Consider the following 23,577-nt stretch of genomic DNA (forward strand, 5'->3'; position numbering starts at 1 on the left):
CGGCGGCGGCTCCCACGCAGCCCCGCGCCTGCCGTTTCCCCCGCGCGGCTGGGGAGGAGCGGCGAGAGCAGGGCCTGTCCTCGGCTCCACGCTCCTCTGTGTCCATCCGTGTGCATTCCGAATGATTTCCCCAAAAAAGCATGGAAATAACCAGCACTGCACCGAGAGCCCCGCAGCCGGGGGAGCGCTCCGGGCGTTCCTGTCGCGAGGCGCGCTTTGAGCCAAGCTTTGCCAGGCCCGCGCGGGGGCCCGCGTCCCTCCATCAAAGCCTGGGTGCCGGTTACGCRTGTGTGAGCGAACAGAGCAGGAAACCCCCCCTCGCGGCCCCCAGCCCCGGCTTCCTGCGTGTGGGGGAGAGCCCCGCGAGGGCCAGCAAGTGCCGCCGAGCGCAGGACGGTCGGYGTAAACAACAGCCGCCGCGCTGGAAGTTACAGGTCCTGGTCTCGCTTGGTCCGGGTGGCGACGCGGCTTCCACACGGCACCGGCTCCGCACGCGCCGGAGCGGCCAGGAGCGCGGCGAGGCGGCGGGAGGAGGAGGATGGACTCTTCAAAGCAAACATGTCTGCAGGGGCGAGCGTCTTGACCATCAAAGGTAGGAGGCAGCGCGGAGCCTGAAACGCTGCCAGGAGGAGCGTGATCCTGCGCCCCGAGGGCTCGGGATGGCTGAAGCTGTTGGCTGGGATTGCACCCAAGATCTTGAAAGCCCCTGGAGCTGGCAAAGGGGTTGGCTCTGTGCTTGTGAGTTGCCATGAATCCTGCAGGGTGCTTCCAGCTCAGGGACTTCTGGGGGCCTGGACCCTGGGAAATGAGCTGTTGGGGCAGAGGGAGCTTAAAGAGGAGAGCTGCAAGGGCCTAATAGTGGTAGCTTTACCTCTGCTGGTTAACTTCTGCCTCATCCAAAGTGTTTGGATGGAAAGATGAGTAAAACTTGGCAAGTCTGGGCAAAAAACGCCCGTGCACTATTACTGCCTGTAGGGAAAAGATGGGCTCAAGCTGAGCCGGCAGCATCCGTAGGAGGAAAGGTGGAATTTCAACCTGGAGGGCGCCAAGCGTGGTACCAGTATGGTGGGGAGCGCTGCTCTGCCCTGCCTCCTCGTCTCAAGTGCTCTCGGGTGCATCCAGCCCATGTGCAGTCGCTCTTGCAGCCAATGCAAGGAACAAGTGTGGGGAAGGGACCATGGATGCCCGTCCTTGCTCATGAGTAGTTGTGTGCGTCAGGGTACTAGTGAGGTGGCATTGTTTTCCTCATAATATCCCAAAACAAATCATGAAAAAAAAAAACCCAAATAATCCTTAGTAGGGAGTGAACAGGCTCCAAAATATGTTGGGCAGATGGATCCCAGGCGGGTAGGAGCCCAGTGGCTTCTCTCTCAGATTTTCGTGAGGGGTACRAGATCAGTGCACAGTATTATAACTGATCTCTAAATCCGGGCTGTTTAGTTGTGTGAGGACTTGGCCCTTTCTTGTTCTCATCTCCAATACTCTAATGTTGTCTTTCAACCTGTTATTTGCAGCATTTTCCCAGAAAGAACTAATCCAGCCTTCGGGAGACCTTATACATTTAACCAGGAATTGCTTTGTGTGAAACAAAGAATCCTGAAGAAGGGCTGAAACCAGAGCCCTTTCTCCTGCCCTGGGGCCGGAGACCTGCCCTATCCGTGAGTCTGTCCCTGCCCCGGGGATCTTGAGATCTTCTTGGTGCAGGACTTGTCTCCATCCATGAGCATGGAGGGCATCCGCTCTTCCCGAGCAGCCTGGGCGCACTCCTCTGTGCTCCCACAGCCCTGTGTCCAGCAGGAGTGTTTAGTTCGTGCTCCAGCTGAGCTTTTCTGGCCTCTCCTGCCCCGTGGATGCCCTCTGAGTGGAGGGTTCAGCTGACTCCTCCTGCACTACCTCATTTATTCACGCCGGGGAGCTGTTGTGTAAATAACAGAACACTGTGCAGCCTTGGGCTGGCTGCTTTCTTTACTCTCTTGGGAATTGTCTTTATTTCCCCCTTTCCAAGTCGCTTTATAGCTGCATTCAGAACACAGAATTGTCGCTGAAGTCTCCATCTCTTTGCGCTGCTGGGGTTTTTGGTTGAGGGGGGAGAACCCTGCAGCGAGGGGTGGCAGGGCAGGCCGAGGGCTGCAGCGTGTTACCCAGGCCCGAATCCTGGCTGCGCAGCCAGGGACTCCTGCTTCTCATTTCCCAGCTGTAAGTACTGGTGCTCCTTCTGCAATGCTTTYGGTGGGAAGCTCCATGAGAGAGAAAATGTTCTTCTTGGTGGCAAAGCAACTTGCAAAGCTCTCCCCCTCCTGCTTGATTCCACCAGGAGCATCCGGCAGCCTGGCAGGAATCCAGTGGCGTAAATATTTGCASATAGCCCTGGGATGAGGGGGTCAACCTCCCTTCTTGCAGTAGGAGTTTGTAATTGTTCCTTATGCCCTTCCATGGCTTGAGCTGCCCTCTCATGGAGTGAGAGGAAAGATCTTCCACGGAAGTCCAGTGGCTCAATGATTTGGGGCATTCTTGCATGTCCCCTGATAAGTGATAGCAGCCACTAGAGGCGAGTAGCCAGCCAAGGCTGGAGGGGCCTGGCTAAACCGGGGAGTACATCAGGGCTGTTTAAAAGATGTGGCCTGGGATCCAATTTGAAAGGGACAGAAATTGGAAATAGGGGGAACCAYGGAGCCCTTTCTGCCACCCTAGGTGAAGGCAAACGCCCGTATTGCTGAGACCATGTGGCACTGGAGGTGACATTTCCACTGGAACAGTCTGCCCACTTAATGTGCCAATTTCCACCGGAGCACTGGGGAATCAGTAACCTGGCAGCAAAAGCTAAAACCGCAGGATGGTGACAGTCYGTGCGCCTTCCTGGGCACACTGACTTTTCCCAAGGACTGAAACGTTCCCTCTTGTTTCTCATTTTAGCAGCAAAAAAGAAAATATTTTCAGATGGGTGTCAAATTTATAAAGGAAAAAAAGTTTCATGTGCTTTTATGTTGTCTGGCTGAATCACACGCAGTTTCTTTTGAAGAAGAGTTAGGAGTTGGGGTTCCCAGGTCTGCTCAGGCTGAACAGTTGTGTGGCCCTGGACAGGAACCCATTAAGCTCACGGTGTCACCATTTATTCAGGTGCTTTCAATCCCAAGGGAGAAGCAATGAAGCTTAATAAARTTATTGTTTAAAAGGAATGGCAGGAACTGATGGCTCTGGATTCTTTGGCTATGGGAAGTGCAGGACTTTGGCATTTTAAGTCAGGGAGGTGCTCAGATACTGATACAGAAGAGATAGCAGAAGACTCTGGCGCTGTGACCTTGGTGTTTCCAAATGGTGCTTTGGGAGAGCTGGTTAGTCAGATGGAAATCACTGAGCTCAATGTAGGGCTGAAATTTTGCAGCRTGTGTTAGATGGGGAATCAGGCTAAGTGACCTAATGTCCCTTAAACTTTGCAGTGTCTCTGGCTTGCCAGCGAGTGACCATGTGCATTGGAGACCGGCKCAGAGCAAGCGATGGAGGTGGATGTTCCAGCAGTACCAGGCCCTGAGAGAGGGCAACGTGCTCCCCTCTGCCTGCTCCTGGGTGCCACCACCTCCTGGTGCACCCAGAGCCACCCTGGTGCCGTCACCACCAGAGGGCAGGTTGCCACCAGCGTGTCCTTATTCCCAGGCAACTTATTTCAGACGTAAGAATCCACCAGCAGCGAATTCACTTGCAGACTTTGCCACCCATTAGCTGTCAGGACCCCATCCAAAATTCTTCTGCAGCCGTTTGTTGCTGAAGAGCTCCAAATTCCCTGGCTGTCCAGGGCTGAGTTTCCTTCGTCATGCGGTTTCCGACAGTGGTCAGCACTTGATATTCAGAGGAAACTGCTGCTGGGAAGGAGGGGAATAAACTGCACATCCGAGAACATTCCTTTCCTGATGACATTGCCTCATGCCTTGCAGAGATAAGAGCCAGATGCAGAGATCTAGCAGCCACTTTCCTGCTAAGGTCTATTATTTATTATTTTGACAGGTGCTATTCATGTTTGTTACAGTATTATAATCCCCTCTGACAGCAGTGGTGGTAGTGCTGGGTGTGGATGTGAACGGGAACTGGAGCTGCTCGAGGTGTCACCCACACGGGTTTCTAGCCAGCTTTGCTGATCTGATGTTGGTGCCTTGGCACCATGGGCTGCCCTGCCCTGGCTGGTGGCAAGGAGTGAGCTCCTTGGGTAGCCCTGGGGCTCCACAGCTGGACTTCTGCTGTCCACATTTCCAGAAGGAGATAGAAGACGTGCAGAGAGGTGCCAAGAAGTTTCCAGAATGCAAAATATATCCCAAAATGCCCGAGTTAGGTGTTCCGGACAGTTTCTCAGGGCAAAGCTCAAAGCCTCTTAGCTGGATCTACAAATCACTAAAAGGGGAGAAGGTGTCTGATAGCAGAGGGCTCTTTGATCTTGTAAACAGAGGTAYAACAAGATCCAGGTGCTGGAATTGCAGGTCTGCACAGTTAAAACAGGAAATAAGATGAACCTTTTCATAGGGGAATTTAATTAGGCCTCTCAAGGGTGCGGCAGACTCTCCAACGTGTCTGGATTCCGAATCATGTCTTCCTAAAGGATYGTGCTGTAGTTCAGCTCCGGGTTCCTGAGCTAGACACAGACGATCCCTCTACTCTTAGTGCCCAGATCACGGATGTGATGAGTCCAGGGTCACTTGTCTGCAAGATGCACTCCCTAAGGACGAGCTTACAACACCAGGGACATCCCGGGAGCTGCGTTTGGCCAAACTGGAATGACGGAGGCCATCTGTACTGGTGAAAGTGGCCCTGGGGAAACGCTTGCTGGGCTTTTTATTTCAACATTATCAAGTTCATATAAAAGCATTCCTTCCCACTCCAGCAGCAGCCTGTAGCTGTGTTTGGGGCAGTGCCATGGCTAATCCAGCAGGCATGAAGCCCACACCTCCACACTGGCCTGCGCTGGGGACTGCTGCAGCTCTCTGGCCTGCCTCGTTGGTGACTCAGTGGCTCTTCCACCCCATTCTTTTCCCTTCCTTTCTTTAAAGCCCTGTTAGAAATGTTGGAGAAGGAGGTGGACTCCATAATTGTTATTCCATCAGTTAGATATAAGGTTTACCTTCTGGAGAAGAGCAAGTGTTGGAGTTTGAGAGAGCAGGCAGTGGAGCAGTGCCAGGTTTGGAGGATGCAGTCCAGACCTGACAGACCAAAACCCAGCTCCTCACCTCTCCTTCTATGCTGGAGATGTCAAACTTTCCACCCCATCGAGGTGTGTCTGCGTGCTGCCATTTTGCCTCCCATCCCTGTTCTGAGTAAAGTGTCCCCAGCTCCCTGGGACAGGCCAGACCTGGGGTGCACCTGCACCCTGGAGAAGAGCTGTTGCCTCTGTCTTCACCCAGGAACGTGYGAGTCGGTGAGTTCTTAGTCCCTGCCCTGCAGAGCTCGTCTGTAGTTCTGTCTGTTGCAGTATGAGCCTGTTAGTGTATGTCACAGAATAGTTGAGGTTGAAAGGGACCTCCAGAGATCATCTAGTCCAACCCTCTGCTCCAGCAGGGACACCGAGAACATGGGGCACCCGGTCACATCCAGGCAGGTTCAGAAGAGAAGGAGACTCCACAGCCTCCCTGGGCAGCCTGTGCCAGGATGCTGGCACCCTCACACTAAAGAAGTTCCTCTTCACATGGAGATGGAACCTCCTGGGTTTCAACTTGTACCCCTTACCCCTTGTCCTGTCACTGGCCACCACCAAGAAGAGTTTGGCCCCTTCCTCTGTACATTCTCCCCTCAGRCACTTATACGTGTTGATCAGATCCCCTCTCAGTCTCCTCTCCAGGCTAAACAGGCCCAGCTCGCTCAGTCTTTCCTCATACAAGAGATGCTCCAGTCCCTTCATCATCTTTGTTGCTCTCCGCTGAACCCTCTCCAGAAGCTCCACATCCCTCTTGTCCTGGGGAGCCCAGAATGTCTCTAGCTCATTATTATTATTAAGCAACAAGTCACTCCTGTCTCTGCTTCTCAAAATTATTTATTTTCCTTCCCTCTCCTCTCTTATCCGAGTTCAAGGAGTTTGTCTACCCTGTCTTCCTGCAAGATGTTTCTTGGTTGCAGCCTCTGTGGGCCCTCTAAGGTGCAAGGGCAGGGGCCCTTCTAGGGCCCAGCCCAACCCCGCGCTGTCCTGTCCTCGCTAGCACAGTCTGCACTTCCCTCCCTGCCTGCGAGGGACTGGAGGAGGAAACTGAGCCCAGAGGCCTGTGCTGTTAACATCTCCCGGACCAAACATTAGGAGCAGGATTAGCTGGAGACAAGCGAGTCTGGAAAACTCCAATGCATTGCCCTCTTTTTCAGGGACTGGTTGTTCAAGTGCAGCAATCGAGTTCTCCTCTATTAATTAAGTTACAGGAGGGGTATTGCAGACAAAAGGTCCATCTCTGTTGTCCCTGCAGCTCTGTCTGTCCTCCCCAGGAGGAGGAGATGAGTAAGGTAGACCTGAGCTGCAGCCCATCAAGCCTGCCCAAAGTTTGGGAGTTTTTGTGACCCATAATAGCGACTGAAGCCACGTAATGAGAGCCACAGGTCTGACTAACACTGGTCAAATTCTGAGTCTGCCTTTTCTCCTTGCTCATCTCTGCCTAAGATGTGGCAGACGCAGTGCCCAGTTGCAACAGCTGTCCCCGTGTCTCACATGTGGCATCTCTCGCCTGGGGCCGTTCCCACCTCGGCCGTCTGCCCGGCTCCCCGGCGGCTCCTGCAGGGCCCGGCGCCCCGGCTTTCGGAGGAGATCCCTCACGGCGCGGCGGGAGCCCCGCGCGGAGGCACCAGAGCGGCCCCGAGGCCAGGACGGTGTCTCCTGCTGCCTGTGGCCCTGAGGCCGGCGCAGCTAGCAGCTCGGGGAGGAAGCCCATCTCTGCGCGCTCCACGCCGCGTGTGCCTTTGGTGTTGTGCAAAGAGGAAGGTGTTGTTGCCAGCGCCGCAGGGCGACAGCCTTTCCCCGCAGCCCCGGCAGCTCGCTCGGCTCAGAAGAGGCCGCTTTACCACATTCGGGGTTTCTTACTGCTGTCTTTGACAAATATCTGTCATTTCAGGAAACCACACGGAGGGTGTTGCCTTTTCGGGGCAGGGATGGGGGGAGGAATCCTGCTCYTCCACGCGCAGGCCCAGGAATGCAGGTGGGCAGGTGGAGTATCCACAGCGCATCTGGAGAAGGGAACTGCTCTGCTGGGGCAGGGAGCATCTGAGGGCAGCCTGTGTAGTTCCTGGGCCATGCTGTGAGTGGGCTGAACTGGCTCCACTTCACAGCAGGAAGAACATAAAAGTTTGGAAAATTCCTCCAATAGAGTCCTTGAGCTGAGGTTGTGCAAAGCTGCGCTTCCCAGCCGGATTTGGGGTCGCCTGAGGAGCTCTCTGTGTTTCCCAAGCTACAGAAGGACTGTTTGAATGGATTCTGAGCAGCCCGTACGCATGAGACCGTGTTGAGGCACRGATGCAACTTGCTAGATCTGTCCCGGCTTCCTCCGAGAGGCTCTCTCAGCTTTTGGCAGTGCCGCCCGCAGCGGCGGGCGAAGCTGGGCGCGTTTGGAGTGAGCCCCGGTGCAGCGCTGCTGCCGAGTGCTCTGTGCTGGGTGCTGCTTGCTGGGCGCACTGACCAAAACCCTGCGCTCGGTGGCTCTGCCGCTTGCTTTTGTATCGGCAAGGCACTTCCCTCTCTGTGTCTGTCTTTCTCTGTATCTGAAACGGTGTGCGTGGGGGGAAATAGCTGAAGAACCATCAGTGAAAACAGCTTTTGGGAGGGATCCATCCAGCTTCAGGCAACTCTGTGTGTCTTTATCCCTCCTACTCTCTGTGGTGGTGGAAGAATCCCATTATCCAGCCAAAATGGGGTCAGGCCATCTGCACACTAGCTGTYCCATCAAACGCCGTGGGCTTTGAGAACCCTCTTTGCCCTCTCCCACCAACTCTTGCCTCTTTGAGAGGAAAGAAAGAGGCTCCAGGTCATGCCGTGCAGTAAACCTACTTCCATTTTCCTTGCATGGTCCTTTCTGTGGGCTCCAAAGCGTGTCAGACTGCAGAAGTCTTGAACTGGTCAGACCTAAAGGGATCCTGAGCTGAATTCCCACAGAAAAGTGCAGCTTCCCAAGGCCACGGTTRGGCCCTGCACGCGAGCCTTGCCGAGCAGTTTGTTGGGAGGGATCAGAAGCTGCAGGGAGACGCAGCAGGGTGGCAGAGATAGAGGGTGGCAGCAGCTGTTCAGGATGTGCTGCTGATTCTGTGACATCTCCCGCCCTTTTTGGAAATCAGAAAGACAGAAAGAAGCAGCAGCAGCCGATAAAGCGGCGCGCAGACAACAGCCCCGTTAGCACCAGGCTCTGCCCCGCAGCCTGTCCCRCGCCGGGCACCAGCTGGGAGGCAGCGATAGCTCCCTGCTGCCTCTGTGCTCACCTCGCCGCTCCGGCATGGGCAGCATCTCCCTGCCTTCCTCCTGTCTCCATCTCTTCCTCCCTGGCTCTGAATTTCCCTGAAGKTGCCCCAGTGGATTTAGCAGCCCTGCTCACTGACCCCTGGCCACGCGKCTCCCTGCGGCCTCGGGCACCGTGGAGGTTTCGGTTAATGCCAGTGTGCTGGGAAACGCCAGAGCTCCCTGGAGCACCGCTGTGCCCTGCGGATCTGCCTGTGAGGATCCCCCAGGGATGCTGGTGTCACAGCCAGAACTGGTCGTGGCCGTAGGAGCTGCCGTGGATCCTGATGGAGACGGTGGTCGCTGAGCGCAGGGGGACAGGCCCGCGTGGGGAGCGGAGCCGCTTGGGCTGGGCCAGGGCAGCAGGGGCAGAGCTGGGACAAGCTTTAGGTGACCGTGAAACGGTCTGTGCGGGGGGATGGAGGGAAGGGGCTCACTGGGGCCGGGAGCAGCAAGGAGTTTTGTCGATGGGTTTATGAGAGGCTGCGTCAGTGCTGGAAAAAKCTCCTTGTCCAGGGAAGACTGAGATCTGCACTGGGTTCGGTGGGAGGGTTGTATGGAGAGTGGTGGAGGGTCTGGAGCGCAGACCCTGTGAGGTGCGGCTGAAGGAGCTGGGATTAGCTAGTCTGGAGAAGAGGAGGCTCAGGAGAGACTTTATCGCTCGCTACAGCTACCTGAGAGGAGGTTGCAGTGAGGCAGGAGTCGGTCTCTTCTCCAAAACAACCACCAACAGGACGAGGAGAAATGGCCTTAAGTTGCCCCAGGGGAGATTTAGGTCGGATATTTTCTATGATTCTACATGAAGTCTGGTGGAGCATCTGTGTCCTCAGCCTGGGGGYAGCAAGATCTTTGGGGGTGAATATTTAAGACGGGGTCTCTCAGGGTCTGATGCATCAAGTTCCCACGGCCCAAGAGCAGATCCTGTGGTTTCAGGGTATACAAAGGGCTGCAGGTCACACGTCACGTGCAGACAACCGTCACTGCAGGCAATTTCTTTTCTTTCTTTTTTTTTTTTTTCCTTTTCTTACCTCTTTTTCCGTAACAAATGAACGGGGTCCCCACATCTGGCTGTGGCGGTTAAACAGGTTTGATTTAATCACCGACCAATATAGGACACGCAGAGAAAAGCGGGGAAGGGGATGAGAAACACGGAGCACCTGCTCGCTCGAGGCAGCCAGCCCCGTTCTGGGTCGTGCGTGCGGGAGAGCCAGGAAATCCACAGGCAGCAGCGCGGGCAGGCGGGAAGCGAGTTGCCCGGATCCTGCCACGGTGGAAAGTCGGATGGTTGGGACCTTTTGCGAAGGGTTTCTGTCCTTCGCGTGGCAGGCAGGACAGGRCAGAGGGCAGGAGCAGCTCACGCGTGTTGGGCTGCTGCAGCCAAGCCTCGTGGCTCTGCCCTCAGTGTCAACACAAGCACCATCTTTGTGGGGCAGCGCAGGAGTGTAAAAGGACAAAAAAGCTGAAAACTGCTGTCTCAAAGGGCCATTTTTTATATCTATCAAGAAGGACACTAAAATTATGGCCTCCACAGTGGAGCCATCAAACCAATGGTCTACAAAGAGCCACTGCAGTTTAGATCCTCGTGGGAAACGCCAAGTATCACAGTACAGGGCCACAGAGCTCGTGCTGAGATGTCCTGTGGGCTCAGCGGGGCTTGAGGAGGGATCCCTGGAATCCCCCGTGGAATTCTGCCTCTCCTCCCAGCTCCAGAGGCCATTCTCACTTAGGATGGCAGGCAGGAATGTTGCATCCAGGTGTAAAATGTGCAAGACCCAGAAKAGATGAAACTGCCGTGATGCCTCTGTCTGGATCAGGGCTTCAGAGCAGGAAGCTGAAGGTGAGAAAGTCCCTGTAGATCCCAAGGAGCGGATCCTGGCTSTGATCCCTGGCTCGGAGCTGAGCGATTTGCTGAGGGGCTGATGGTTTTTGCCACCCAGCCTGGCACTGTTCCCTTTTTTTCCCCCTTTCTCTGCAGATCTTTTTGCAGTGGGTTTGCACGTTAACTGAGACTGCAGTTTTTCCAAACCGCCCCCCTTTCCTCCCTCCACCCCTCAACCTGGTTATCGATGAAAGCAGATTTTGTGTGTGATAGGTCCGGAGATAAAAACAACATTTCAAGAGAATGTAAGCAACAGCTTGGAGAGAAGAAAAGCCCCGAAAGGGCTGAGCGAGGCGCAGAGAGGGTGTCTGGTGTCAGCCCCAGGTGCAGCGGGAAGAGACCCGCGTCTGCGAACGGGTTAATGCCAGGAGGGCTGCTGGGCGTCGGAGCCCTTTTGAGAAACATGTTGAAATCTGATTTTTTTTTTCTTTTCTTTCTGCAACCAAGTGAGGTTTTTATCAACTTCCTATGTGAGAGCAGAAGTCAGCGCTGCTGCAGGAAGGCTGGTGCGGGAGCGCTGGCTCCGCGGCCTCGCTCTTAGGCGGGGTAGAGGCTGCACGAGCCCGTGCGGCTGTAGCTGGGCCAGCAGCGGAGGGGAGGGCGTAGCAGCCAGCGAGCTATTTACAACCCCTGCCCGAAACGAGGGTAGGCCCAAGAGATGAGATCTGTGCCCTTCCGCGCTGGCTTTTGGCGTTTGTCAACAGCCACACGCCAAGGTCAAGCCCAGATTGCCTTTACTGCAGATACTAACCCTGCCCCATCCGCATCTCCATCGCAAGAGCAGAGGTGACRCCTCCCCGGGCCGGGTAAATGCTGCTCCTTGGCTGCCTGGGCTTTGCTGGGTGAGGGCTTCTTGTTTGAAACCAGCCCCAAACACGAGTTTTCAGGCACTTGCTCCCATCAGGACAGCTCAGGTTTCCATGCGCACGGGCTCGATAGAGAAGCTGTGCAGAGGCAAGCGCGGATGGACACCGGGATTATGGAAAGCACCGTTCTAACSAGCCCTGTTTAGATTTCCAGCCTGACCCAGAAAATAAATAAATACAGGAGATCTGCCCTTATTTTTGCTGACTGAAGTATTTAGTTTAATTAACAATCAAAGCCCAGGTCAGCCTCGCCACTGGAAATACCCCAGAAAGTCTCAGAGATTTTGCAGAGATTTCCCCAAATTCTTCTGCTGGGGGATGAGGCTTCTGCTCCTCGCCCAGAAGCAACCTCAGTGCTTTTCTGTGCCGCTGCAGAGCCAGCGCTGGCTGCTCAGGACGTGGCTGTGGCCCCGGTGTGAYAGGGGACCAATCTCCAAGTCTCTTGCTCGGTGTCACCGCACTGCTGAACGCAGGGAGATGCTGCAGAATTGCAGTATCGTTTGTGACACCCCAAAGCGGGAGCACCGACATGAGCAGCCGGAGCATCCACCCTGCCCGGAATGCAGGTGCTGCCACCACGTGAAGACCCTTAGTGGGGCCTGAGACGGGCAGTGCCAGGGCCRGGAGGGCTGGAAATATCTTACATGTTTATATGGCAGGGATGTGTACACAGGGGAATAAATATTGAGGTGCTTTGTTTAATGTTCATGCTGCCGTGGCTCTGCAACGAACTGGTGCCGCATTTGTTTGCTGCCTCGCTTGCATTTATTTCTCAGCTCTGCTGCTGCTGTTAGAGCTCTTTGAAATCCTGTTAGCTCTCAGAAGAGCTGAAGGGTTAAAAACAGGACACACCTGAATTGGGTCTGAATGCAGCGAGCCTCTGTGGCGGCCGAGGACGACCAGCATGGTCTGTGTTTTCAAACGCCTCCAGAGCAGTGGTTTGCAGGTCTAGCTCAGAGCATCCCCCCGTGCAGCCAGACTCGCCTCCCTTCGGCACCTTCTGGGCCTGCAAGGCCTTCCTGAGCCGGCTCTGCAGGTGCAAGAAGTGGCAGGARCTGGAGGTGGTCCTGGCTTTAGGGCACCACGGCAGTTGTCAGCTGTGCATCCAAGCATCAATCTCTGCAGGTGAGCGGAGATCGTTGCTGAGCATCTATTTTCTCCTTCTTAACTTACCCCCTGCAGGAAGTAAAGCAGCACTTGCACGTTTTGAACATGTGTGTCAGCTAAATGGTGGTAAAAATAAGTTTGCATACTGTGGGGCTCAATGGGCTTCGCGATGCACATGGGAGCCCATTGAAAGCAAAGGGGTCTCAAGGGCATAAGCGGTGGCCAACGTTGGGCTGGTGTGTGAGCCTTCCGTGTCCAGCTGGCGCGCGGGAAGGGCAGCGCTGAGCCCTGCTGCCGCTGTCACGCGCTGGCTCCGTGCTTGGAGCGCGAGGCCCCGCAAGGAGCCGGGAGCTTGTCCCAAACGGGGCAGGTCGGGGCTTTGTCCGGCAGCCCCACGGAGAAGCAGAGCCCTGTGGGATTCAGAGAGATACAGACACACAGTCCCTAGCTTGGRGAGTTTATCAGGATCGGGGCTCATATCCAACTGTGTATGTCTGAAAACGAAAGCTCTGCAGCTTCATGCACTTCAGCTGATGCCCTGAACTGCGTGGCTGCTCTCCGAGGAGTCGTCCCAGCGGGATGAGCTTTGAGGACCCCCACCTAGTGCTCCTAGCTCGATGTGTTCCTGGGAAGAGCCGGCGTCTTGATCAATGTCCTCCCTCTCGTTGGCACGCGCCGTAGCCCCGGCCCTGAGGCAGCTCCCTGCACGGGCAGGGACGCGGGGGACGGCGCTGCCGCCGGAGAGGCGGCTCCCCCGGGATGGGGCTGCGGGCGCCCCGCCAGGGTTTGGGGTCCCCCCGCAGGCCTTGGCTGCTCCATCTCCAGGGCTGTGCAGACAGTTGGGCAGGGAGGGTTTGCCGGGGAAGGAGGCACCGTTAGCACCTTCCCGTGCCGCGAAGGGGAGACCCTGCATCTCYGCAGAGCCCTCCATCCCCGCAGGGCTGGGAACCGATGGCCTGAAGAGGATGGGATAATCAGAACAAGAAGGATAAATATCTTGGGCATTGTGTCCAGTTTACACTGAGAGGACTGAGGCAAAGACAGACTTACTGATTTACACGAGCCCTTGGGCTTGAACCCAGCTCGCTTGGGTGCTGTCCCAGCCTCTGGCTGTGGGAGCAGTCTCTCCTGGGAGCCCAGGGGGACTGGGAATTTCAGTGCTGCCGAGGTCGTGGAGTGGCAGGGCTGCTCTCTGCACGTAGGATGTTTTCCAGAACTTCCGCCCACGCTGGTGTCCCGCTCGGCRTTCGGCACGGGTTTGGATACCCAGCGTTTCTCCCCTGCTCCCACCCCGCTAAGCAAAACCCATTTCCCGTGAACGTGGCTCCGTGTGCRGCTCTCCTCCGAGGCCGGCCCGGCCGCGCAGGAGGCAGCGCGTCCCGCTCCCGCTCCTGCTGAGGAAGCTGTCGCGAGGCTGGAAGGTGGCGGGTGCCTGAGCGCTCCCGGCCGGACCCGACCGGAGGTTTGGATAGGAAGCGAGGAGCAGCTTTTCCCATGGGAACTCGAGGGGGAGGCCGGCCGGAGTGAATGGAGGCCTCATAAATCAACGACATGCGAAAGCCTTTGACTGCAGCCTTGGGCAGTTGGTGTTTATATGCCCAGGGAAGAATTTTAAAACATATATATATACAACAGAACATAAGAAAAGGCACCCAATAGGAAAAATAATGAGTTTATGAATTTCTGAAGCTGCTACGAAAGGGGAAACTGAGGCGCTGGAAACAGGTTGTCAAGGGCCGTGCAGGACCCGCATCCTCCACGAGGTACGTGTGCGGGTCCAGAGGTGATGAACGAGCTCAGCCGGCTCTTCCCGCAGTGACTCACTCGTCTCTTCCAGCCTCGGCGCGAGGCGAGGGGTGGGCAGCGACACCCACGCTCGTTCCGCTCGCAGTCACGCTCCCTTTCCTAGTCCCGTGCTCCGGCAGGGATCCCGCTGCCCCCGCGGCCCTGTGCATGTGCAACCAGCTCTTCCTAGGGCCCCGGAGAGGATTCCCGGGAGAGGCCGCCACGGACGCCGAGGGCCTCGCTGGCCCCACCTTGGTTGCCCAGGGCCTCGGGCAGCACCGCAGGGCACCCGCTGCTCCCCCTGGGCACCCAAGGGCAGCGCCAGCTGCTCCTCAAGGCGCTATCAGTCGCTGCCCACGTGCAGCTGTTTGTTTGCAGCTCCTTGGGAAGGCAGCGATTCTAGGAAAGCCGGGGAGGCCGGGGGACAGGAGCACAAAGGGACCTTCCGCTTATCTGTGACCCGCCTGGCCGGACCGTGTGTCGCAGGGTGGCCTCAGGGCTCGGATAACGCGGGCGCTGCGGTGCACGATTACACACGGACGCCTAAAGGTGCTGTCTGCAAGGGGAAACACCAGCCAAATGGCAGTGGAGAGAGGGAAAAGCAAGGGAGGGAGGTTGCCTGCGAGCTGGGGTGCTGGAGAAGAGCACATCTCCCCCTTCCTGCTCCCTGCATCCTGGGTGAAATATCCTAAGGTAAAGATTTTCCAGGAGGAAAACAGCCTTGAGCTTGGATGGAAGACTGAGACCCCCACGTGCAAGGAAACGGAAAGGTCTTGGGTTCACCCTGGTGCACAACAGGGACATTCTTGTGGGGTGGGAAGAATGTTTGCTGGCCAGCTCCAGTCCGGGCCAGGGCACAGGGAGAGCCGCTGCGGTAAATCTGAGCCGCACAGACAGGGCCAGACAGGCAGCGGGGACCACAGGATGTGTTTGTGTCCAGTAGCCTCCGCAAAAATTCCCTTTCTCCCGCTCGCAGCCAAATCCTGCCTCTTCTGCACCGTAGAGCGCGGCACACGGGCGGGACAGCGCGACCTTGAGATGAGCGAGGAGACACCGAGCAACCGGCGAGAATGTAAAACACATCACGTTTATTTTCAGGTAGAAAATAAAGCACTTTCCCAGCTCGCTGGAGAAAAACATCCTCCGCAGCCTCTTGTTTGGCTGAGGTTTTTCTGGCCCTCGAGCCGTTTCCAGCTGTTGCTGGGGCGGGCGGGGAGCCCGTACAGATGTTGGCAGCTCCACCCTGCCCTCAAGGAGTTGCACTTTCAGTAGCCACGTCCCGGTAACGTAGGGTCAGCCGGGCTGCAACCCATGATAATATCTCTGTGGGCCTTGAGAATGTCACTATTTTTTATTCCCCAGCTTGTTTTTTTCCTCTCTGGGCACTACCGACCCGGCTCTGATTTCCTTCTTTAATTAATTGCAGTAGTCTCGTTTCCTGCCCTTCACGTGGTAATGAGCATTTTCTTTATTAGTGCTGTCACTTTTGCAGCGTATCTGCGTGCTGCCTGCACGGCGGCTGGGGCTGCAAGCCGCTGCGCTGGGGTTCGGGAGACGCAGGTCCCGTCCAGGTAAATCCTGCCTGAGCCCGGGAGGTTGTGGCACCCACACGAGAWGCTTTATAATACCTGGGGTTATTTTCCATAATACTAATTGAAATATTGCCATTTAAATGGCATTTCCACGGCAGTACCCYTTGCATGGTGGAAGGAGCAAAGCTGCTGACATGGAGCAGATGGAGAAGCCCACCTGATTGCAGGAGCYGCTGCCCGCTCCCGCACGGCAGCTCCAGCATTTGCTCAATCTGTAGCTGCAGTTCAACTCCACCAGAGAGGCAGTGAGCACAAAGGCAAGGAGGAGACGGGAACTGCCCTGGGACGCCGGGACTGGCCCTTTTGTTTGGGCTGGGAGGGTTTCACCCAGGAAACCAGATCCTAAATCCTTCCTGCTCCCTCTCGCTCTGCAGTTGTTCCTCCTCAGCTCCTTTGTCTGCTTTCCCTAAGGACGCTGGCACCTCTTTGCTCCCTGCCGGGGCGCGTACCSGGTGCTGGCCCCAAAGGCTCAGATCTCGGGCTGGGAGGTGCTTTTGTACCCACCCGAAGGCAAATGACAGCCTGGACCCCCAAACCCCGGAGCTCGCACCTCTGCGCCGAGGCAGCCGCTTCAAAGGGCTCGCTGGGAGCTGGCACTACAAAAGCGACTGCTCGGCAATTAAAGTCTCTAAATCCTGACTGAAGCTGATTAATTTACACCAAGTTAATTACTAGGGCCCTTTTCAAAGGTCTGATCCAAGTCGTTCCATTACAGGATGTGATTTTCAGGGAGAATCAGATCCTTTGCCTAAATGGAGCTGTTTTGCAAGGATAATCTTGTCGCATCTTTCATCTGGGAATTTGTGAGCAACTTGAAGGTCTTTAACACCATTAATGAATGAACAGCATTAATGAATAAACACCTAAATATGAATAGAGCAGGCTCACTGCCAAGTAAGCGTGGACTAAATGCATTTACCTGAGCTCCACTTGCACGCGTGCACTTTGGAATAGCTGGCCATAGTTCCACTGAATTTGGCGTAGATTCATATCCTTCCCTCTGCTGCATTTTCACCATTATCTCATTTGGCTGGGGGAAACTGAGGCACGTAGTGGCTAAGTGGTCTGCCGGAGYGACCGAGCAAGGCAGCAAAAAGCTAAGACAAGAATCCCGGTGCTTTTGATGCCAAATTCCTGCCTCTTTACAATAGAAACCTCTTCTTTCCTCTGTGAACTTCTATTATACATTTCTATTGTATGCTCTATTGACTGGGGAAGAGGGATAATGCTCCTCGTTTTCTTCTTTGGGAGACTTGCTAAGATACTTTAAAATATACCMGATAATTAGGAAACTGCTGCGCCGAGCAGAGCTAAGGCTCCTTCACAGCGTCTCGTCTCCCAGAGAAGCCCATTAGGTGACTCAGAGGAAGGCAGCAAGCAGACGAGGGATAATTTACCTCCCACAAGATCCCTTGCTGCTCTCCCATCTCCTTTCAGACTTCTTATAATACGAGATAGTCTTGATATCCAGAGACTGTCCGAGCCTTTCTTTCCCCTTGGCTCGTAATCCTCCGCAGGAATCGCGGGCGGTTGGCAKCGCGGGCGCCCGAGGAAGCGGCGGGAGCCAGCGCCGGTTGCTGCCTGCCTGGCTCCCAAGGGTCGCGCCGGGGCGGCTGCGCTGAGAGCCACGAGCTGGGAGAGCTGGGGCGAGTGGAGAACATTGCCCTGCGCTGCGCTCCTGTCTCTAGGAAACCTTTCAAACGCTCCCAGACCCAGCAGTTCACTAAGAAGCCTCGGATCTCGTTCCTCTCCCTGCAGTTGCCRGCAAAGAGGGGTTAGAATCTGCTCCTGCCGCCACAGAGCTGGTCCCGTTGTTCCGAGGGCGGCCCTCGGGCATTCGGCRGTGCCTGGTGCAGTGGCACCGTCCCTTCCTGCTGATCCCGCGGGTGCAGAGGGCACCCACTGATTCCCTCCGTGACCAAACAGCCGCGGCTTGAACCAGGCAACCAGGAGCGAAGAGCAGAGCTGAGAGCAGAGCTGAGAGCAGAGCTGAGAGCAGAGCTGCCCTCCGCCCGGGAGCGGGACCACGGGAACGGGGCTCTGTCCAGCGCAGCGAGTGGAGCGCTGATGCCCCTCAGCAGAGCCGACACCGAGGCCTTGGGAAACGTCTTTCCCAAGCAGATGCTGCAGGAGAATCAGGTTTTGTCCCCTTTGACATCCCAGAGATGCTTGGGTTAGAAAACCAGGACTGGGCATTACATTGACCACCAGGTAATACTAGTAAATCTAACCAGAATCATCCTCTGTGCAATCTTCATCGTGGACACAGGAAGGGAGGCAGCAGGTTTCCAAAAGTGCTCCGTTGTCGCTGAAAATAATGCAGACCCTGCTTGGGACCAAGCGGATCCGCTGGCCGCCGGGCGCCCTCCAGGAGGCAGCCCTTGTTCCAGCTCTGGTTCGTCCTGCCTGCCGCCTCCTCGGGCTCTCTTGGGCTTTCTGAGGCCACGTGCAGCTCCCCACTTGTCTGCCCTTCACAGGGCTGTGAAGTCAGTGTTTCTTGCCGGTCTGACGTTCGCCTTTTGTGAAGGCAAGAAGTGCCTGGAGCTCTGCTGGGAGGAGAAGCAAGTCGCTCTGCTTTCCGTGGCTGTGAGGCACCGGCTCCTTGGCGGGATCGCGGGGTCGCAGAGCAGGATCGCTGCTTTTCCCCTCCCCAGGGTCACGGTAACGAGCCCAGGTTGGCTCCAACTGGACCCAGTGCAAACCACAGGCAGAGTTAAAACCAAGGCAGAGACTCCAGAGATCTCCATTGAAAACCAGCTGGAGAGCAAAGGCAGGGCCATGCGGGCAGGCAGCAGCGGGCGCAGCGCCGCCCGGCACACTGACCCGCTGGCGCTCCCCCGGGGCTCGTGTTCCTGCCTTCCACCCTCATTCACACGTGGAAAAGACCCTTCCTTCCCAGAGAGGTGACATCCTCCGGCACTGCTGGATTAGCCCTGCAGCGTGCCGGCCGCAGCCATCCATCTGGCTGTGCGTAACGTTGTGCATGACCAGAAGAGCTGCAGCGGCTCCAGCACCTCCAGCCTCTCCTGGAGCTGCTGGGCCAGCATCTTTCTGCTCCTCACAATGGGCTTGGGCTCAAACACATTGGGAAGGAGGAGACATTTTAATGGCAATGACAGTTCCAGCAGGCCTGGCCGTGCCCAGGTTCCCAAGCGGAGCCGGTAGCCCCAGCTCCGCTGACGGGCAGTTCTGCAGCTGGGCATTATCAGCGCTGGATGGGATGGGAACACCGGCTTCTCCCTCCGTGCCTCCTCCAGCTTGCAAAATACTGGCAGCAGCGAGGAGCTGTGCAGCGCAGACCAGATATCTACGTTAACTCTTGTGCCCGCGGCCGCTTCCCCTGCTCTCGGCTCTTCCAGCCCTGGCGGAATGCAGGCACTAGCACTTGTTTTGGGGACACGGTCTGCTTGCTGCCCTTAAAACAAAAGCGCTACCAAAATAACGTCAGAAGCAGCCAGGCCTGATTGCAGGAGCCTGTTTGTTTGTCAGTTCGCAGCGGGAAGGAAACCCGTGTTTTAATYGCTGCAGGCTGTGTCCTGCCTGGAGCCTCGCGCTGCTCCTGCCCAGCTCTTCTGCCTAAGTGAGAAGGAYGGTAATTCTGGCTCAAGTGCAGCCTGAGCTGGGGTCGAGGGGAGGGAAACCACTACGGTCTCAGTTTATGATGGCTTAGGATGGGATAAACATCTTCTTGCTGTGATGCTGCGGGAGGGAAGGGGGCACGGGCAGCAGCAGTAGCTCCTAGGCTGTAAGGTCCACATCAAGTGCAAAGCAGAAGCTGGAGGAAGCGGTAATTCCRCTTCCAGAAGCTGGAGGGAATGGGAATAACTAGAAACGTACTGCTGGAAAGAGCCCTCCGAATCGCCYCTTGCCCTGGGGATGCTGCTTGCCCAGCTTTGTGCAGAATATATCTCATTAGTATGTTGTTAGGGGCAGTAATTACTGATGACACGAATGCAGAAGCAAACACGGATAATATAGAACTACCAGGACTGCTGGGGCATTGATCAGATAAAATTCAGACGCCCGTTTTCCCCTGCGAAGGGAAGGGCAGACGCGGCAGCACCAGTAGGCTCCCAGCCTTGCACTTTCCGCCTGTATATCCCGCAATTTCCCTGCTCCAGCTCTGAGCCGCGGCAAATCCCCCCTCTGCCCTCCCTGCCGAGAAGCCTTGAGCTGGCGGGGCTGCCAGTTYGCCCTGGCAAGCAGGTACCAGGCGCTGGCGTGGCCACATCAAATGCAAAGCGTCATGCAGCCCCAAATTCTTAGAAAAACCCCGGCACGCAACCGGGCTGCAGAACGGGGCGCCCGAGATGYGCGCGACAAGAGCAGTTCTGGGCAAGGCACGAGAGGGCTCCAAGGATGGACAAGGGAAGGGTGTTGTAAAAAAGAAGTATTTTATATATGTAAAATTTCAGTGCGTTTTTTTTTTTTTAACAATTTGCATAAATTGGCAACCACAGATAATCCCCTAAAATGAACTAAATATATCTGCACCGGGGGCTTTCCAAGCGCAGTTTGCTTTTTGAAATTTATTGGTTTCAGCTTTGCATTTTTCTCTACAATCTCTCTTTCTTTCTTTACCAGATGAATTTGCTGGTTTCTGAAACGCCTGATTTGGGAACAAAACTGAACATTCACCTGGGGCTGGCTGCCTATGGTACGAGTTTGAGTCAATGAAAATGTGAGCTAATTTTAGATTTCGTTAGGAAAAGGGAACTAAGGTAGAAAAACAGCTGCTAAAATGACAGAGCAGGACAAAAGTGTTCTCATGCTTTTGAWACAAAATCCAATGAATTTAAATCTGTGTTGGCCCAAGTTATTAGCTGGTGCAAAGTGGCCAGGCTCCTCTGGAGCCAAATGGGGCTCCGGTGCTTAGAACTGAAGGTCCTCCAAAGCCATGGGCACTTTGGGCCATTTTCTTCTAAATGATTTTTCCAAAAGACRTGATGAGTTGCTCGCTAAGTCCTTATGTATAAACATGTCTCTTGCCCCTGTTCACCCCTCTTCCCGGTGGCTTTTTCGTTCCGTCCTGCAGGTTAACTGGACGTGGCCGAGCGCGCTCGGATTCCTGCTCCGATGGTGTCGCGCCGAGCTCCTTAGCTGCAGTCAAAAGGCTGCCCAAGTCGGAGGAAAAGGAATGCAGTGGTTGCCAGTAATAGGAAAACTATTAGGAACGCTATTAGTAATAGGAAAACCGAGTCCAGTGCTACGGTGCCCTCAAGAAACCTGCCTCTGAGTCCATGGAAGCGATTTTCAAAGGAAAGAATGAGTAAGATACAAGGAAAGAGGGAGGCAGCTGTGTGGGGAGATGGTTAAGCACAGGACGGGACCAGGACCTCCCTGACTCCCTGGGAATGACCGAGGGGGTCTGGGAAGGCGCCTTAGCTCCATATGATGGACCCCGAGCTGGGCCACCTCCTCCCAAAGGGCCGGGGACTTGTGGCCTCCACGGGCAGTGACAGCCCCGAGCAGCAGCTCTTAGMCCCGTGTGCCAGAGCCCCTGCCCTGCACCCCTCTGCCCGGGCCAAACTGGATGCGAAATGGAAGAGATTTAACATTTATGAGGTGCTTCGAAACTCTGAAGCAGCAAGGGCGAAATGCTCTTTGCTTTCTCCGACAGGCACAAAATGGTACCTGCTTTCCATTTGGCTTTGGGGATTTCCTAGACCAAATTGCGTAGTTACTTGCTCACTGGATTTCATTTTCGGGTCCTTCGTGTATCTTCAGCCGTTTTATTTTGATGTCATTGATGATGCCGTGGTTGCAATATGACCGAGAAAGAACACGGCTCAGCTCGTGCTAGATCAAAATCGCATAAAACGCAGATATAAAATACATGACATAAGCAAGCAGTATAGAGAAGCTACCGATCCTTGGATGTGCTTGAGGGCCGGGCAGCACGGATGCAGGGACCTCACCTTGCAGAAGAGCTGGAATGACCAGCCCAATAAATGGCTTTTACCTTGATTCCGGAGCCCGAGACCAGCCGAGCAGCAGCTGAGAACCCAGCGTCCACATGAGAACCCAGCCTTTAAAGGCTCCAGCTGCTGCTGGCTCTTTAGTTCATCATCATCATACCAAAAAACTGAGGCACTTTTATGATTCAGCAAAGAATAACATCACTGGTCTGAGATCCTGGAAACCCAGAAACCATCAGGGTTTTTTTTTTTATTTATTTTTACTCTGCAGGAATTTCCTTTTTTTAATATTGCTGCGCTGTCTACTGCCAAAGCCAGGAAGCTGACTATCTGTGGACAGCAGTGACCAAAATTTGGTTTTCCTGGAATTTGCTCTTTCCCTCCACACCCCGCCACAATGGGCTGCTCAGGATGCCTGCACTCTGTAATTTGCCTTTCCAGCCCCGTAACGCGGCCTGCAGAAGCACCAGTTCTGCCAAGTCATCCTCGGGAAGGAAGACCCTTTTGCAACAGGCCTCGCTGTCCCCGCTCCGGATCCCACGGCCGCCACCGTGTCCGGCTGCAGCCGCGTCCCAAGCGCCGCCCCGGGAACCGCCACGAGGACCGAGGGGTCTGGAACAGGCCCTGGAACGGGCCCTTTGGAAATTGCAATTTCAAAAGACACAGACCAGAAACCAAGATCAAGAACCCAGTGCTGTGGTTTTTGCCTGAGTAAAGAAAAGAGCTGCTATTTTTACTGAAAATGTGGGATATGGGGCCCTTTGCTGTGCTGCAGAAAGTGGGGGATGCTGCTCCCAAGGAGGGGCTGGGAGAGYGAGGAAGGGGCGGCCGGCCCGGATGAAGAGCGGCTGCTCCGTCCGCAGGAATCTCTCCCGTAGATTATTCAGTCATTTCTCTCCACACAGTTAGAAACTTGGTCCGGACGTGAAGGAAGGTGACTTGGGAAGTGGATTTGGGGATCCCATCGCACCTGAAAAAAAAATCCATGAGGAAACAGCGTCAAGACGTAGCCGGAACGTGTCCACCCAGGTGATATTCCGGCTGATTAAAGAAAAACCAGGAAAGGGAAGGAGATTTAATGGGCAATGAGCTCTCCACCCTGCAGAGCGTGAAAGCCGTTTGCAGCAGCGCAGACAGGATTGCAGCGCRCACGGCGTTGGGCGCACGGGGCCCGCACGGCGCTTCCGAACCTCGCATCGGATTTTTCCCTTTCCAAAAAGCCCAACACCTGAACACGGAGAACAAAGACTTCAGTCTCAGGTTTTTGTTTGAATATTAACCACGGATGTTTGYTCTCGATTGAAAGACTGTGTTTTTAGGTGAAATACAAAAAAAGTACCAAGTGTGTCAAAACGGCACGTGCAGGGGTGACCCAGGAAGGTTGGGARACGGGGAGCTGGGCATTAGGAGGTACCCTGTCGCATTCAAGGAGGAGAAGTGGAAGAGTAGCTGAATCTGTAAGAGTAGCCCTGAGCAGCTGCACACTATGCGRTTTGCAAGCAGATATTTCTGAAGTAGTGCTAATTATTTGGGGGAAAAAAAAAAAAGGGGGGGAAGGCGGCAATTCCTCAACCTCCTTATCGGCAGAGACAGGGGGTCGCTATCTCCACGGAGCGGTGCCAGCAGCGGCATGGGGGGCACTTGGGGAAGAAAGGAGGCGCAGCGGGACCCGCACAGCACGTGCACGCAGCTGATTGCACCGCAGCCCTGCGGGATGCCGGGCGCTCAAACGTGGAATAAAACAGAGAAGAATAGAACAGAATAAAATGAAGTAGAATAAAATAAAATAATAAAATAAAATATAATATAAAGAACAAAATAGTTAAAATATAATATAAAGAACAAAATAGTTAAAATAAAATATAATATAAAGAACAAAATAGTTAAAATAAAATAAAATAAAATGTAAAAAATAAAGAAAAATAAAGAAAAATAAAATTAAAAAAATAAAATAAAATAAAATAAAATAAAATAAAATAAAATAAAATAAAAT

The 23,577-nt window shown here is 54.8% G+C and overlaps 1 long non-coding RNA gene across 2 annotated transcripts; it reads left to right on the forward strand.

The window, feature by feature from the left end:
- Positions 1 to 532: 532 nt before the first annotated feature.
- Positions 533 to 20,893, forward strand: LOC112959200. 2 transcript variants are annotated; one of them, XR_003251580.1, is made up of 3 exons: positions 533 to 592; positions 20,251 to 20,323; positions 20,702 to 20,893. It is a non-coding gene; the product is annotated as an uncharacterized LOC112959200 (long non-coding RNA). The 2 variants fall into 2 exon arrangements; XR_003251579.1 differs by lacking the exon at positions 533 to 592 and having other exon boundaries at positions 20,223 to 20,323.
- The last annotated feature ends 2,684 nt before the right edge of the window (positions 20,894 to 23,577 follow it).

The sequence above is a fragment of the Nothoprocta perdicaria genome, unplaced genomic scaffold (assembly GCF_003342845.1).
Source record: "Nothoprocta perdicaria isolate Ctin4 unplaced genomic scaffold, notPer1 scaffold_97, whole genome shotgun sequence".
Lineage (NCBI taxonomy): Eukaryota > Metazoa > Chordata > Aves > Tinamiformes > Tinamidae > Nothoprocta > Nothoprocta perdicaria.